This window comes from Nyctereutes procyonoides, unplaced genomic scaffold (genome assembly GCF_905146905.1).
Source record: "Nyctereutes procyonoides isolate TBG_1078 unplaced genomic scaffold, NYPRO_anot_genome, whole genome shotgun sequence".
Classification (NCBI taxonomy): Eukaryota; Metazoa; Chordata; class Mammalia; order Carnivora; family Canidae; genus Nyctereutes; species Nyctereutes procyonoides.
Window position 1 is genome coordinate 13,100,648 of NW_026575020.1, and position 18,115 is coordinate 13,118,762.

Consider the following 18,115-nt stretch of genomic DNA (forward strand, 5'->3'; position numbering starts at 1 on the left):
TATTTTATACATGTAAGGCTGTTTTCCCTAATTACCTGATTTAATCCTGTTAATAATGCAAAATGGGATTGTATCAGCATTTCACTGAAGAAACTGAAGGTCAGATATGAAGTATTCTACTCAAGGTCACATGTAACTAGAAAATGGCAGAACTAGAATTAAAATTAAGTCCATATGATTCTAAAATCAATGATATTTTTATCGCTCTTAATTGTTCTATTCTTAAGGTTGCTCACTAAGACTGAATAAAGTCATTACATTCCTCTTTGCCTTCCATCTTGGGCTCAGTATGTTTTCTCTCAAGCTGCATTCTAGAAAACTCCATAGATTATGGATGACAGGGTCCTGTTTGTTGCCTATAGTAAATGTATAGAAAGCAATATTCTGTTTTAACTGCTGTTAATTTTGGAGAGGTGGACAGAACAGTGTCCACTGATTGAACTTGTTGGAATGCCTTTGGATGTGACATGTTATGTCAGGAGAAGGTGATGCCATGTATTCCATAGGCAGCAACCAGGAGATCTTTGTAAAGAGAGATTAAGAAGCATACGCTTGCCGATGGCCTGACCTTTATGTCCATTTTCTCATTGGTTCCGCATCATGGCTTTTTAGGTATACTGTGCATCATGATCCCCATTGCAGAGACCCAGGGAAGTTTACAAGGGCATTCAGCTAATACACTGGGTATTTGAACCCTAGTCTATGTGCCTTCAGTGGTTCACCCAATGATACAGAGCGTGAGGAGCCCTGGTGTATAATACCTATGAAAGATTCAGGCTCCTACTATCAAATATCACTGTTTGTCACAAGTTCAAAATTTGCTTTGCCATTCAGTTGTCAGGGTACAGCAATAACCATAGTTTCCATTAACTGTACACGCAGTCTGTGCCAGCTACTTAACTATGCTCCTTGCATAAGTTATGCCTGAAGAAATAAATATTTGTTGAATGAATGTAAGATTTAATAATCAGAACAGTATTATGAGACCTAAGTTACTATTTTCGTGTAGCTGAAAGACAGAGGTTTATTGAGGCCATACAGTAAAAAAATTAGGAAGCTGAAATTCTTTTTTTTTTTTTAAAGATTTTATTTATTTATGAGAGACACAGAGAGAGAGAGAGAGAGAGAGAGAGAGAGAGAGAGAGAGAGGCAGAGACACAGGCAGAGGGAGAAGCAGGTTCCATGCAGGGAGCCTGACATGGGATTCGATCCCAGGTCTCCAGGATCAGGCCCTGGGCTGAAGGCGGCACTGAACCGCTGAGCCACTGGGGCTGCCCGGAAGCTGAAATTCAACCAACTGTCAGGTCTCAAAGCTCATGCTCTTCCCCTAAATGACTCTATCAGGAGCTTATCATGGGTGGCGTTTTGGGGGGATTTGCTTTTTGGGGTGGTTTTTGTTTGTTTCTTCTTTAGGTTCCAAGAATTAGATTTTATTACATTTGGCATGGAAGTGTATTTAATACTTGTCAAGGATTCCCCAGAAGCAGACCCTGAGGCAAGGATGCAAGTACATGTGGTTATCAGGAGGCAATTGCAGGAAACATGAGTAACAGAGTGAGGAAGTGAGTCACAGAAGGGAAGGCAAAAAGGTGCCTTCAAGCAAGTTAATGCTGTGGACAATGGGAACTTAAACCCACTGGGGAGACAAGGACCAAGAAAGAAAGGCTGACAGTGTGTAGAGCATGCCCATGTGGGAACAACATGGAATGAGGCTGAAAATTCCCAAGTCATGTTCCAGTCTTGCTAGAATGGCTCAGGGTATCATTAAGTAAGTAACTTACCTATAGCTAAAATCATCCTAACCTTTGAGATTTTCATAAGCAAAAGTTGTTGGAAGACATAAGATTAGATCTGATAAATGGTCAGATATGTAATGTTCATGCACGGAAAGTTTCAACTTTATAAAAATGTAAAATTATAAAGATGTAAATTCTCTTCTGATTTGTAAATTCAAAAGAAATCTGATCAAAATACCGACAAAATCATTCACAGAACTTGATTAATTGATTCTAAATTCTGTATAGAAGAACAATAGCCCCGGAATATGCAAGACAATTCTAGAAAGGGACAAATGTTAAGCAAACTTGTCATGAATGGATAGCTAGACTTATAAAGTTGTAGTCATTAAGATAGCATGTATTGTCATAGGGATAGACAAATAGATACTAGAATAGAATAGACATCCCCCCACAAAGGACTTATAGAAGGCCCTGATCAATAAAAAAAAAAAAAAAAGAGAGATCATGAAACATCAGTAGAGAAGGGTAGACTGTTTAGTAAGTGCTGTGGGTCTGTTGGCTTTCATATGGGAATAAATTAGAAGAGGAATTTTACTTTTTTCCATATGGAAAGCCAATAGTCCCATAGCACTTTTTGAGATTTAATCACTGGGGCAGCTTCCAGTGCTTCTGGATTTTGTGCTACACCATTGTTAGCATTTTTTCTAAGGAGAAAAAAGCTTCTGTGAAATAGTTTTATTGTATACATTTATACAGTGGTTGAAACAAAGTTAGGACATTGGAGCCCCACTTGCTTGCCATCCCCTCAACAATCCCCACTCTCAATGTCAGCACCTCCACAATAACAGGAGACTCAGTTTCTCATTAAAAAAAAAAAAAATGGAGCAGAAAAGACAACATAACCCAAGGATCCTCCATTCTCTGCTTCCTTTGAAAATTTAGGGTTCAAAAACCCCAGTTTTACTCTTTATTTAGAATCCTAGGCAGTGCTGTGATATACCCATTTACAACATTTCATAATTATCTCATGTATTTTGCCTGCTTCAATATGCAAGGCAAATAAGTTTCATCTTTCAGTGAAGTACAGTCTATTGAAACTGTAGTTCCAGTGGTCTTCATCTAAGTCCCAACTCATAAGAAATAATGGCAAAGTTGATTAGTAATGTCTGCCAAGGGCACAGTATAGGATAATGATAACATGTTGACAAAAAAAAATGTATCATTATTTAACATGTTTCTACCCAGAAATATAAACAAAATTTTTATATCATTAATCTAAGGAGCTTGGCATTATTATTCAAATAAATAAATACCAATTCTGACCACAAAATATTTTTCCTTAAAGCATCTGGTTGGGATATGCCACACAAACTAGATCTATGCATCATATTTTACAGCTCTTTTGAAGTGAAAGGGGAAGGCATACTCTCAAGAGTTAAGTTACTTGGCTTCATTAAGCCAGCAATTGATTAGGGAATATGGTATGCAGCCAGGGTTTCCCTCCTAAATACAATAGATAATTATATCTGATCATGTATCTAAAATAGTATAGCATTACTTGAAACCTTATTACTTTAAAAACAAACAAAGCTTACTACTTTTGAACAATTTTAACAAACTTTCTCATGCAGGGAGGTTGAAGGGCAAGCTAAACCCAATGCATCATTTTCTATACTGAATGTATTTATACTTCACTTCTTTCCAAAAAATTCTTGAAGCTGCCTAAAACAAGAGCCATATACAATCATGCTAATAAAAACAGTCTTGTTAATGAAACAGAAACGATTGGTCATTTTTTTCCCAAAGAAATCCAGATACTTAGTATTTTTTCACTGGTCTCCTTTAACATGGGACCTTTAGTTAACTGCAGTGGTGTGAGATAATGTTTCAATTGTAATGTAGAAGAGGTGCTCCCCAAAGCATGATCTGTGATTCAGGGATAAAGTAATAAATGGAATCTCATGAAAGTGTGTGTGGTGGTGTGTAAAAAAATGAAGTTTCTGTTTCTAGAGCAGTTTTCATCCTAATTAAGCCAGAATTTGACTTAGTTGCATTTATATCAGGAAAGACTTTTGTAATGGAATTAGCAGAGTATAAATCTCCTCCTGCCCAAAGTCTCTTCTGAGGTCCAAATTTTCAGATGAGACATCCATCCCACTACCACACAGTTCATTTCCATTTACTGTTTTGATGCTAAAGACCACCCACTTGACCTCATCTCACTTGTTTTGACTCCCACCCCAGATGAAGCTTGAACATGAACATGAAAATGTATGTTTCATCAGGAGAATTAAAAGGGGGGAAAAAGAAAGAAAGTGACCAGTACTCCTAACTTCTGTAGGAAGAGATCTGTGAGTCCATACAAAAAGTTCCCGGAATATGAGCATTAAGAGACTAAAAAGAGAAAAATGAAGCAAAGGGTGAGGGTAGCTTCTAAAATGAATGCCAGGAAGTCCTGTTCAGATGCTGGATTAGAGTTATAAACCTTTTTCTGAATCAGTAGTGTGTATTTTTTTGTATGGAGCTGCGGACCCCTTTGAAGATGTGATAAAGAATCTGAAGCATTCTCTCAGAAACAAAAAAAGAATGATTTATCAAAAAGCTGCTATCAATAAAAATAACAGATGATTTTACACCATAACATTTCCATAACAACTTAATTTTAATTATAATAACACAAGTAAATAGATGTTTAGGTGCTGATTAGGAAAAAATAACTAAATAAATTTCTTTCCAAGGTATCTACATGGTTGCCAACAATGGGTCACTGATTAATGTTGAAGTTCCTAGCCGCAGTTCATGGTACGCATCAGGTAAAAGCAATCTAAATCTGAAAAGATTACAGACCCAGTGATTCCAACTATATCACATTCTGGAAAAGGCAAAGCTGTGGAGACAGTATAAAGATCAGTGGTTTCAAGAGCTAGGAAAAATGGAAGGGTTTCAACTATTGTTGAAGCACAGAGGGTTTAGGGTAGTAAAAGTACTTTGTATGAGACTATAATGATGGATACATGTCATTATACATTTGTCCAAACCCAGGAAATGTATGCTACCAAGAAGGAATCTAATATAAATTGTGGACTTTTGGTGATGGTGATGTGTCAGTCCATGTAGGTTCACTGATTGTAACCAGTGTACCACTCTGCTGGGGGATGTTGGTAATGGGGGAGTCTAGATACATATTGGGGGCACGGTAGTATGGGAAATCTCTGGAACTCCCTCTCAATTTTGCAAAGAACCTAAAGCTATTCTTTTTTTTAAAAGATTTATTTATTTATTTTTGAGAGACAGAGTGTGTGTGTACAGGTGGGGAGGGGCAGAGAGAGAAAGAGTCTCAAGCAGACGGCTCTGAGCATGGAGCCCAATGTGGGGCTCGACCTCAGGACCTTGAGATTATGACTTGAGCCAAAACCAAGATTTAGAGGCTTAACAGACTATGCCACCTAGGTGCTCCAAACCTTTTAATAGTTTTATTAAAATAAAAAAAAAATCTAGATTCTCAGGAGAAACACCACTGCTTTTGGCCTTGAGGCCTCAGTGACATTTCTCCTGTGGGTTCTCTGAAAATGTACCTGCCTCTATCAATTCAATGGTAAATTTCAACAGGCTGATTCTTGAACCTTGCTTCATAGAGGCCAGGAGGAATACAATTCCCAGGACAGTGGAAGCATCTGGATAAGACACAAGAACGCTGCAGCCTGGCCATGTAGATCATGGAGGGTCTGGCTTCATCCAGGGATAGTACTTAGAGCACCTAGAAGGACAGAAGTTCACCCTGCGTGGTTCTCACTAAGTGCCCAGACTATTCTGGCATTTATGTGCTATCTTCGTCTCTTCTGGCAAACCCTATGGAATATTATTTCTTAAAACTGAATTTTTAATAAGGATTGAGCAATGGAACATTCAAGGTTGGAAAGGTCAAATTTTCTGTCAAGTACTTGGAGAATAGATGTTCACAGTTGCTGATAATTTTTCTCATGCTGAACCAGTAGTCTTCTATGAAAACTAAAGCATTTCACTAGAACATGTACCAAAAGATGTCCAGGGGAATGAAAACAAAACAAAACAATTTTCAGCATATTGGGATTCCTGAACCACTGCCTCATCCCCATCATGAGCGCAGGTAATTAGTAATTTATTAGTATTTAAAGCATTCTAGAACCTGAGAGAATGCAAGGTACAAATGTTTTCACTAATCTCAAAGTTAAGGCTGTGAGACAACGCTATGTGACCTGAGCATCAACAGACCAAAGTTAGTGTTTTTATCAAATGAAAATTAAACCAAAGTTTCTCTCACTACATTCTATATGTACCAGTATGCTAAGGGTAATTGGTTGAGCCTGTTACTTTGCTCACATGAGTGACTATACTCCTTCTCCATAGCCAGAACTCTTAGGTAATTCTTTTACCTTGGTTATAGCTCTAAAATCTGCTTTCCTCTAGATTGCATGCCTGTTTTTCTCCACAGCAGAGCTTTTCCACCCCTGCTGCACATCAGAATTGCCAGGGGAGCTCTGAAAATGCCCCACATCTGGGCTGAACCCCAAACCACAGATCTCAGAGCCTCTGGGGTAGAACCCACATAAGACAGAGATAAAGAGAGTACAGTGAGAGCATGAGCCCTGGATCCTGGGTATTCAGGAAGTGGGGAGAAGAGGTGGTGAGGAAGGAGGCCAATAAAGGAGCTGGGGACCTGTGCTCTGGTTGGGAGGGGGTCCAATTCTGTGGCTCTGGCTGCAAATGTCTGGTATCTCTTAGATGCAAAGGACCCTGCTCCATTACCACTTTCTGTACATGTTGCCACCAGACTTGAAATCCACTAACATTAAGGCTGAAGTGACCACTGTCTGAGAGGGCCAAGGAGAGGAGGAACGAACAGTAAAAGGCAGTGAACACTTAGAGGAGGGTGTGAAAATAGGGAAGAAAGGCAGTAAGGAAAATGACTCCTGGGTTCTAACCTATCTTTGACTATGGCCATTTGATTCAATGATTGTCTTCTGTGCCAAACCCTCACTGATGTTGTTTTACTGGAGACAGCTGGTTACAGCTGATAGTTTGTGTCACCTAAATTCTTGAGATTGGAGCTATGGATCATACCAAGAAGAGCATTTGTGCCTTTGGGTACAGAGAGGGTAGAGAAGGTAGGCATCAAATCCAGGTGTTCTCAGACTTCCTGCTTTGGGGTCACAGCACAGCTCCAAACTCCTGGGATGTAGCGTTCAGCTCTCTCTGCCAGTGCTGTCAACCAGACATAGATATTTGCCCCAGAAAAAGACAACACACTGTGCCCTTTAGGTTCAGGCAGTGTGGAAGGGAATACTCCTTTTGACTTGTAAAAAGAAAAGAGTACATTTCCACCATTTCCTTGGTCCCCCAAATAAGTCAAAATTAATCATATAAATTTAGAAGTGGCTAATTTGTAATGGAAACATAATCTCTATGTTACCCCAGTGAAAAAGTAGTCTGTTTACAAACCAAGAAGGTCAGTGTGGTAAGTGTAACCCAATCATGATTTGTAATGGGTCAACTTTTCACTGGACTGTTGTGTATCACATAGCTTTTACGCAAGCTTGTTAAATGTTAGACATTCAAGACAATGAAGTCTAAAATATTTGAGTACTTTGGTTATATGTTCTCATTACTGGTTAAGCCACTATGCTCTAATAATAGGAATCTATGTAAGAACTGTAAATTCACTATGGAGAAAAATTAGGAGATGATAATTCTGCCTGAAGAAAGAATGTGTCATGAGCTGAGACCTGCCCAAAGAGTAGCTATTCCCATCCTGAATTCCTTCATTGTCCAGCTATGTAAATCACCAGAGCCAGGGTTAGTCTGGGAACATCCTGGTAGGGCTTAGAAAAGATTAATGAAAGCATTTCCAAAGACTCAAATCAAACCATTTTATTGGGGAGCAGAGAAGTATTGATTTTAATCCGTTATTTGTGAGTTGAAAAGAAATACTATTTGCAAATGACAAAATAAGAAAAATGTGCTGTTTCTCTTAGTCTCTCAAAATCTGGGCATTTTTCTATTAGCAGACTCAAGCCTTTCCTCCTATAGTTCTCTCACCTTATTAAAGGTGAGTTTAATGAGGTTTGCTTTTTCATGGTGGAGAGGCATTTGTGGCTGAGAACTTGGAGTTAAAAGTAGAAGCCAAGGAAGTGCACTTTCTGAAGGTTTAAGAATGGTAGGAAGAAGAGAGCAGAAAATGCAGCCAGCCTCCCTTGACTGCCACTTGCCCATACTTTGCTTTTCTTGATGGATAGTTTTAGGTGACATGCAATTATCAATTAATATAAACATCGTAATTGTTTAAAAATAATATGCAATACATATCAAGGGTCAACTATGAACCAGACACATTATATATTATACACAAAAACTTTAATAATAACTCTACAGAGTATTTGATATCATCCCTACTTTACAGATACAAAATTAAGCTCAAAGACATAATTAGCTACCTAAGACCACGTGTGTAGAAAGTGACAAATCAAGAATTCAATCCCAAAACTAGTTCTTTTGCCAAACCAATATTTTCTTCTAAGATTATGAAGAGTCACTAAAGTGAGTCAAGTCAGAATGTGTTTTTGTAATCATTTGTTCACTCACTGACTCATTCATTCATTCAAGTGAGGCCCATATTACCCAACCACATACTGATTAACATTGTAGACTTTGAGGTCAAGTCCCAGATATGCCACTTGCTATCTTGGTGACTTGGTCAACTCACTTAACCTTGGGTTCCTGATTTATGAATAGGAGATTGTGATGGGTTATTCAAAGGGCTCTTGTAGATTGAATAACTTCTAGCCCTTGGTTTGGTGCCTGCATATTTTAAACACCCACTAGCTTTATGTTGATGGATGGTAATGATGAGGATGATGATAATGTGGTGGTTCTGGAGGTAGAGATGCCATTTCTGTGCTAGGGACAGTTGACACTAAAAGGCTGTGATAAGCCCTTTGAGTCCTGGAGCAAATAAAGACCTTCGGGATTCATCTGTTCCCTCCTTCTGGCTGCAGATGGAGCTGCAAACCCCAGGGCTATATTAATATGACATGCTACACAACTAATTTATTCACTGGCCCTTAAACATTAAGAGTTTGTCTCTTGCTCATGATTCTGGAAAAAGAGGGTAAATCCCACAGCTCAGGGCCTGCAGACACCCAGATGACATGGTGGGAGCATTTTCCAACAGTGTGTAAAACCCTCCACTTCGACTCTGAGCTTCTCTCCCGAGAAGCATTCATCTGATGCCCTCTTGAGAAATCTTGCCAATTACTCACAGTCACCAACCCTCCGGGCCATAAGCAAATGAGGACATGAGGACTATCCAGGGGACTCCCTCCCTACCAACCTTCATCCAGATGTTTGGCACTGTGGAAACAGACACAGCCACAGTTTCCTTTAGACAATTTAAGGAATTAATATTGAAGGATGTGTCACCCTGGACCTAGAAAACAGGTTTCCATAGGTTTTCTCAGGCAGCATTTGGAGCTCCAGGAGAGGACTTTGGAATCAAAAGGGAAAGAAACATGTACAGGTTATCCCACTTGTCTTTTTGCCTCCCAACACACCCCCACCCCTTCCAAGACCACTTTGTCAGCTGCTTGCCCTGTCCCTCTTCTAATGTCATCCTGGAAAACTCACCACAATTCCTGAACCTCAGATGTGAAAAAATCTTGACACTACCACCAGCTCTGTAGCACATCGATGCTGCTGCTGCTAAAGTTCTCTTCTGGAAGTCTAGAATTTTAGCGAGAGTAAGAAGAGCCATGGGAGGGCTTACAAATTTAACTCTTTCTTGCCTCTGTGTTCATTTGGGCATGATGATTTTATTAAAAATGATACAGTGTGTTTATTTTCCATGAAACCTGCAACTCACAGTTCAAATGGGATTTAGATGGCTTTATCTGACAGGTGAACTTTGAGGAACTTTCATGACCCATGGTCCAAACTAGAAACAATAATGCCCTTCTATGGCTTAAATATATTTTAAAGATAATATTAGGCTGTAAACATTAAAATACTAACATTAATAAATGATTATCATCATGCTATTTTTCCCCTCTAATTTGGCTCCATTTTGCTTTCACATTCCCACAGCGTGTAAGGATTTTGTTTAGAGTTCCATGTCAAGAAGAACCCCATGTGCTTTCTATGTGGAGCCTGCCCACCATGGGGCAGAATCTGGAATAAACAGCTGGTGGAGAGAGAGGACCTCAGAATGTACACAAATGATCTGGTCCACCACAGCTACTACTGGTCCCTTTATTCATAAAATGGTAGGCACGTTCCTTTGCCCTGATGAAAGTTCCAAAGTATTAGAGATACGGTCACTGCACAGAGAAGTAGAAAGAATATCATCTATGATTTGTTGGGCGCTTATTAAATCTAGACACAATTATGTGGAGTTTCTTATGTAAGCTTCCAAAACAGCTCTGTAGTGTCATTTCTATTATCACCCACCATTTCTGAGGGGATAAAGATACAGCCAGGTTCAGTAACAGGCCTAAAAATCCCCACTTCCGAATGGTGGAGTCAGTATCCTGATGCACATCACGGAGCCTCATTTTTAATCACTGTTGAGCCACAGCGGGACTCGAGGAGTCAGATGTTTTCTATCCTTGTTCCAGTTCTGTCACCAACTCTTGGACTTTTGTTTCTTCCTCTGTTAAATGAGAAGGTTGAAGTAAGTAAGTATTCCCAGTATAATTTATACCATTGAGAAGGCTGGAGTAAGTATTCCAGGTATAATTTATACCATTGAGATTCAGGGAAGGAAGACAAAAAGGATGAAAAAAAAAAGAGTGAAGTCCCCTGACATCTGTTATTATAGACAAGAGAGAAAAAGAGATGGTAATAATTTGCCCCTCTAGTTTGTCAATGAGCATGATGACACTGGTTCAATGACCTTAACTAGACTTTAAGTCGGACTAGCTAAAGAAGACTGTATCCTGTGTGTTCCCGGTTAATGCTTGTGGCAGATACATACACTGTTTGATTCTCTCCTTTTTCTCAGCTTGTGAATCCTTTTTTAGTGCCATCCTGCCAGGTATACTTATAAGGATCCAAAAGATTTGTGTGTGCTCACATACATACACACACACACACCGTTCAAATTACTTAAAGGAAGTAACTTACTCACAGATGCAATTTAGCTGATTATGTGCAATTATGAGCATACATCTGCCATCCAAACAGAGCACTGCACTGGGTTTTGTGTGAGGATTGCCAAAAATAGATTCGTCTAAACCATGGTGGCCCAAGAATTATCATACCAAATTTTAACTTTTGAGTATTCAACTTCCCCAGTGTGACTTCCTGTTTTGCAGAAAAGAGCTTGAAGAAATAATTTTAAGAGAAGGTTCATACTCATTTCTGTTCACCAAGTGGCTCGTTCAAAACAACATTTTAATGATTTAAGTGTAAATGAATCAGAAGCATATGGATTAGATTTCCCTTAAAATACACAAGGATTTTTAAATGAGGGAGAGTGGAATGAAGAAATTTCCCCAAATTTAGTGCTCTTTGGAATTGCCTTTTCTAATGTTATTAAAAATTGGTGGTGGTGGTGGTAGGGTGGGGCTAGGGTGCTGATTCACTTTGAACTACATTTGGCAAATGCAGGGGGTGGGGTGGGGGGAAGGTTCCTAACATCCTCTTTAAAAGGGGACCATACTTCTCCTTGGGCATGGACTAATTCATCCCAACCAGCATTTTTGATGAGTTAAGTGTAAATGAATCAGTAACATACGGATTGCATTTGAAATACACATGGGATTAAAAAATGAAGGAAAAAGTGCTTGGTAAAGTATGTCTGGGGTTTTGCCAAACCCATAATGTTTAAAAAAAAGAAATAAGTTTGAAACAATTGATGAATCCCTCCCAGGCTTTGCCAACCTCACCGGGAGAAGTCGGTGCAGGACTGTTTGTATGACTTTTCCAGCCCCCTCCCTCCTAAACAATACTATGGAATAGCCAAGATCCAGCCTCACCTGTCTGGTGCCTGGGTCACTTCCTAATTGTAAGCCTCCATCCTAAAGAGGATTTCTCCCTGAGTAGGAGAGAGAGCAAACTCATTCCCTTCTTGTGAGAGCATGCGGATACAGTACATTTGGCTCTTCAGAGAATATGTACATTTGGCTTTCCTAGGTAAACATAAAAGATAATTGGACAGATATTGGAATCCGTCCCTAACTGGGATCTGCATTTTGTGTTTACTTTTCGGCACCTGAATAAATGTGGTGACCTGGTACTCCATATCCTGCACAGAGCCCCCCTCAACCAGTGGTTCCCCGCTTTTCACCTCCAGGGAACTTGTAATCTTCTTCCCTCCCAGATTCCGTATTTTGAATGATAAGGTCTATATCCCGGATACAATTATTGAGAAATAACTTTCTTCTTCTGTTATTAAACAAAAACTGCCATTGTAAGAAAACCAACATAAACATATTGAGCTGATAGAATTTGAGTTAAAAGAAATACATTTGAGTTCTCCCTTGCGTCCAAACCCAGTTAGCTCTACAACTCCAGTGAGTGTTTCCAACATGTTGGGAATATCTCAGAGAAGCTCATTTCTCTCCCTGTTTGGGTTGCCAAGGGACCAGGATCCAAGATAGGGAATTATTAGTCTAATGAATCTGACAGGCATTTCAAGGTGGTGAGATTTCCAAAACAGCTCCAGTGGAACACTCTAGATCTAAGTCCTCCCAAGAACCCTACTATTATATTAATACATCTTTCCCTAATACTAGGCAGGTCAAAAGACTTGGTAGTTCTGAGAATTGCTTCAGAGAGAGGCTGATGAGGTCTGGTGGAGCCACTGTCTCCCCAACAGAGTTTGATTTCTTAGGGTGGCCACAAGCCTCTCCCCTTTGCTCTGGAGGCATTCTGCTCCTCATTTGGGGCCTGAAGTCATCCGGCCGGCCCCATTTAAGACCTCTGCAGAGACTGCAATGGTTTCAGTATGTCGAAGCCACCCAAACACCTATTTTATTTTCAAGAAAATTAAGTGTGTGTCGTCAGCGATCGTTGAAGAGCTTAAGGGAAAATTGATTTTATTATTTCCCTGCTCTGTTTTTGAGGGTGGGATGGGGGAGTAGAGTGGGAGGGAGTGATTATTTGAAGATCTATGTAAAAATTCAAAAGTTAAATCTTTTCTCTTCGGGACTTGGGCAAACATATTCCTGTGTTGTTTTTATTGGAGTAGGTGGGAAGGCAGTTCTTTTTTTGTAACATTTGAAATTAAGCTTGATCTCCCGATTCCCATGAAGCAGACATAGCCTTGGCAGATGCCTCAGGAGACCGATCATCTTGAGACAGCCGTGGAAACAGTTTGACATTAATGAAAATGTGCAAATGAGATCATAAACTAGGATGGAAGAACCATTTCAAAACAACCTGCGACCTTTTTTGTTTTCTTCCTGACACACCCCCACATGGAACAGTAACACAGATTGTTCAGAGAAAGGAGCTGCCATGGATTAGCTGTTGTAGGAAAAAGGAGATTGCCCCCTTTGGCCCAGGATTCTTTCCTGTTGTCAAGCACCAGAGTTAAGGTGCCGTTGTAACAATAAGCTGCTCTAAGAAATGAATCATATCTGTGCTTATGTACATTTAGTGCTCAAATGACCAAACCTCAGCAGAAAGGCCGAGTCATGGGAACACGCACATATACTTAATTTTATTTCAGGAAAGCAATCAAAGCCAGCACTGAGGCCTCACAGTGGGGCCCACTCAGAAACAAGACGGACAGGTTCACAGGCCATTGCCCAGGAGCCTCTGAAGGGCTGACATAAGATCGATTGGCCATCCTGGGCCATTTACCAAACAGTTTACATAGACGGCCCAGGCAGCGGATTTAAATTAAATGAAAACTATTGGGAGAATTCCCTATAAAGTGGACTTGATCTATATTAGGGAACAGGCTAATTATAGGGATTGGCATATATGGAATCAAAGTGAAACACTATATGGGACTAGAGAGTGGTGGTCTTTTATACCAGGGTGGTCTGAAACCGGGATTTAATGTATGTACAATATACAAACATTTTTGACAGACCATTAACACCTATAATCTTGTAAATATTTGCAATTTTCTAGATCATAAATATAGCTGCATAAGCAGTTCTTTCAGAACATCATTTATACACCATTAAAGGTTAATTTACAAGTTAGTACCTTATAGAAAGAAGATATGTGGGCTTTATGCTAACTTTCTGTAAAGGGAGACTGGTGTCTCCAAAAGCAATTTGTAGCTCTCCTGTGGGTCTGACTGGGGTCCTATTCAAAGCACTATTTGAATTCTTTTCATCAGCTCATGTTCACAGCAAACTTAATCTTCTGTTTTGGGGGGAAAAAAAACAGAGGGGAGAGAAAGATCTGAGGTCTTCAGGCTGTACTTCCAAGCATCCAACTGTTTATTTGAATAGTCTCTCTTGACACCATTCTCATTTGTCACAGTCCCTCTGATACCTGCTGTTGTACCTTAGCCTCCATCCTGAAGGACTGCCAGCGGTTCTAAACTTAAAGACTCCTCGGTGGGACCAACCAACAATGTAAGTCTGACCTCTGAGGCTGCCATTGTGTGACATTTCACTTTGTCAAAAGATCAAAGAGGAGAGAAGGAAGAAAGGAGGAGGGGAAATGGTTTGTGAGGACTTCCCCCACCCTGCATCCAGCCCAGGCAATACTGGAGTCTCACTAAAGATGGTGAGAGGGACCTAGGCTCCTCCAGAAGCGAGCCACAAATTATAGCAATGGAAAGAGGCCAGGGCACGCCAGGAGAAGAGCATCTCCTCTGTGGGAGGGTTGGTACATGTAGGTCAGATCCATGAGGAGAAAGCCACAGAGTGAGGTCAAGTGACCACAGTGGATTTGTGTTGTCTGTAAGGAAGCTGAGCTGTGTAACTTATTCAGTGTGTGGAAACTCTTTCCCTCTGCAGAAGGATTCCATCGGTATCACTGCCCTTTCCCTGAAACTTGAATAGCTGGGGCTGCTGGCTACACACCTGCCTGGCCTGGCTCAGGTATTTTTCAGAGCCTCTTCTGCCCCTCAGACCTCCCAAATTTAGAGGAATCTTGGTATTTTCCTATAACTCTGGTTGTCAGGAGCGCATTAAGACACCAGAAGTAAATTTTTAAAGTTTTCAGTCTAGGGGTATCTGGGCAGCTCAGTCTGTTAAGCATCCGACTCTTGGTTTTGGCTCAGGTTGTGATCTCGGGGCTGTGAGACCAATCCCTGAGTCTGGCTCCATGCTTAATGGGAAGTTGATATTCTTTCCCCCTCCCCCTCTGCCCTTCCACTCCTGCACTCAATCTCTCTCTCTCTCTCTCTCTCTCTCTCAAATACATTTTTTAAATAAATAAAAAATAAAAGTTTACAGTCTACATACACACTCCTCCATTATTTTTCTGTTGATTTGGGGAAATTTCCCAAGCATGTCCAATCTCTCTTGCATGCTCCTGCCACAAGGAAGTCAACCCATTGTCAAGATAGCAAGACAGCTCTCTCCCACACTTGCAACCCTCAGCATAGTGTGACAAAAAGAACTTGGGACTGGGTGTCTCAAGGTTCAGACCCTAACCTTTGCCATGCCACTCTCTGACCTTAGAGAAATGACAGTCCATTTGGGCTTCAGTTGTCTCATTTGTAAGTGACTACACTGGGCACGTAAAGAGATAGCCTCAAAATTCCCTTCCATGACTCAGAGTCTGTTTTCTGTGGTTCCTCTTGTTTGGAACCCGTCAAATGTACTTAGTACCCTCCTATCCCCACTGCAAAGACATTGTCTCTAGGAGTAAACAGCATTGCCTTCCTCAGAGCCCTCCCCCTAGTCTTCAAGCTCTGGCCTTCTCATCAAGTACTTCTGAGCACTTTTTCTATGATGCTCCCATCAAACTGTAGGTGCTCTGAGCAGCTTCTATTGCCTCTTTCTCTGCTCTGCATCTACATTTCCATGCTAGTTTAATATTACCTTTAAAAAAAAAGATTTATTTATTTGAGGGGGGGAAGGGCAGCAAGAGAGGGAGAATCCCAAGCAGACTCCCTTCTGAGCATGGAGCCCAATCCAGGCCTCAATCTTACACCCCAGAGATCATGACCTGAGCCAAAACCAAGAGTCAGAAGCTCAACCAAGTGAGCCACCTAGGCTAGGCACTCCTAATATTATTTTTTTTAATAATAAATGTTGATGTAGCTCATGGGTTTTATGGGAATTAAATATTTCCTGAAATTTTTAGAAGAAACCCAAGATTTGAGCAAATGGAGCAAATGGTGCAATACGTAATAAAGTGGGAGGTTTCAAAGGCTGTGGCCAGGGGTTTAGAGAACCTGACTTAGGACCATCACAGCCTGGAGGCCAAATGTAGGACTGTATACAAAAAGTAACCAAAGTACATAGTATGTGATGAGGGAGGGACACTCAAAAATAGGTGTGACCATGAGGAGTGTCAAGTTATTGGCTTTTCCCTATGGAAGCCTTAAAATCAGTAATTTGGTTTTCTTGACATTTTTCAGTTGCGCTTGAGGCATTTGTAAATAACACTAGTTATCTGAGTGTTGGGGTTCTCTTCCATTTGGAAGTATAATAATTTTGAACCTTGGACTATGTATTCCTTCAGTTTTTGATTTGGGGCTTCAGAGCTAGGTCTCATTATACCAGCACTATCTTAGACCATCTACTCTGTGAGAATTTTACCCACATTTGAATCTAATTCTGTGGTCTCTAAAGTACCTGCTTGCTGATCATCATGAGTCTGAATGCTCCTTTCACCTGAGCACTCCCCACCCCATCTTCAAAATAGCCCTGCTCTATGTAGATACCTTCCAATCAGAACCCAATTCTCAACTTTCTCCATTAGTTAACCAAGCCAATAATCTACTCTGTGCACACTGGTGGCATCCATTGGATTGATTTGTTAGCTGCTCTATCTGTATCCTAAAGCCCTATCTATCCTGTATGAATTGAGATCCCCTAAGTAATGTATCAGACTGCATGCCCTTGGTTCACTGAAGATATTCCTACAAAAAACTGATTATCCTTGGTTTTTGTTGAATGTTAATAGAAGAAATGGCCGTATGGGGGATATTCCTGCATCTTTGGCAAATTTGCTGTTGAAGACCATCCATTATGTTATTTAATACTCCCTATATAAAGCTCTGTGTGATGAATTTGTTCTGAGATTTCAGTACTAAAAAGAAAATTTTTCTGTGCCCCTCCCAGTTAACTATTTTGCTTGCATTTTAGAGGTAATTAAAGCCATGAAACTCAAGAGTATTAGAGGTATGTTCCTTAATTTAGGAAAGGGATTCATGATTCCCTCTACTTTCTGCTTTGCTTATAAAGGAGTTCAGAGACTTGCCTTCCATGAAGTTGTCATCACTTCCCTTGTCCTGGTTTCTGAGCTGGTCCAACACTCTCCTTTTCCTCTCCTGTTTTCAACACCCAGTTCTTGGTCTCCTAGCCATGTAGTCCTTGCTCTGGTCACCTCTATCTCCAATGCTTTGTGGAAGGAAGAGAGGTTAAAATAATATGTTACTTTCTCCAAACAATATGTTGCTTTGCAGGGGACCTCTGGGGAAAGGACACTTTAACCCAAGGCCTATCGAAAAATGTTCTTATAAGAGTCTCCTCCAAACAAAAGAAAACAAAACAAAGAGTTCTTTGAACCAAAGGTTAAGAAATATTATATGCTCCGACTGCCTCTTGGGGGTCCTCAAAGAATATTAGCAGAATTAAATCTGAAAAGTCCTAAAGTAAAGAAAATAAATATATTTGAATACACAGTCTATTTACATGTGGAACTCAAAATAACACATTATAAGAACAATTCACTTAATCTAAAGAGTGGATTCTGCTGATGGATCTTTTAGGGACTGGGGCCAGTGAGTAGAGGTGATACGGGGTCAACTGGAGGGATGACTTGTTCTGCTTCCTGGAGAAGACCAGAGATAACTGCCCACTCTCCTTCATGACTCAGCACCCAAGCCTAGCCTCCTTCCCAGATACTGAGGCCTTTCAAACACCACTGGCTTCCACAAATGATCCACTTATCTCCATCAACCCACATAGCTTCCCCACCAAATGTTCACAGACCTTTAGAGCTCCTTACCAGCTGTATTCAACTTTTTTGAATAAAAGCAACAGGAACCCTTTTGGAGAAAAAGAATTTATTGGCTCCTGTAACTGGAAGTCCAAGGGTACACATAAAGCATGGCTGAATCCAGGGACTTCAATTAAGTCACCATGTCTGCTTCTTTCTCCTTCTCTTGGCTCTACTCATGACTGCCCATTGACATCATTCTTAGTATCTCTCCTCATGCTGGGAAAGAAAGCCACTGACCACTCCAAGTGTGAGGGCTG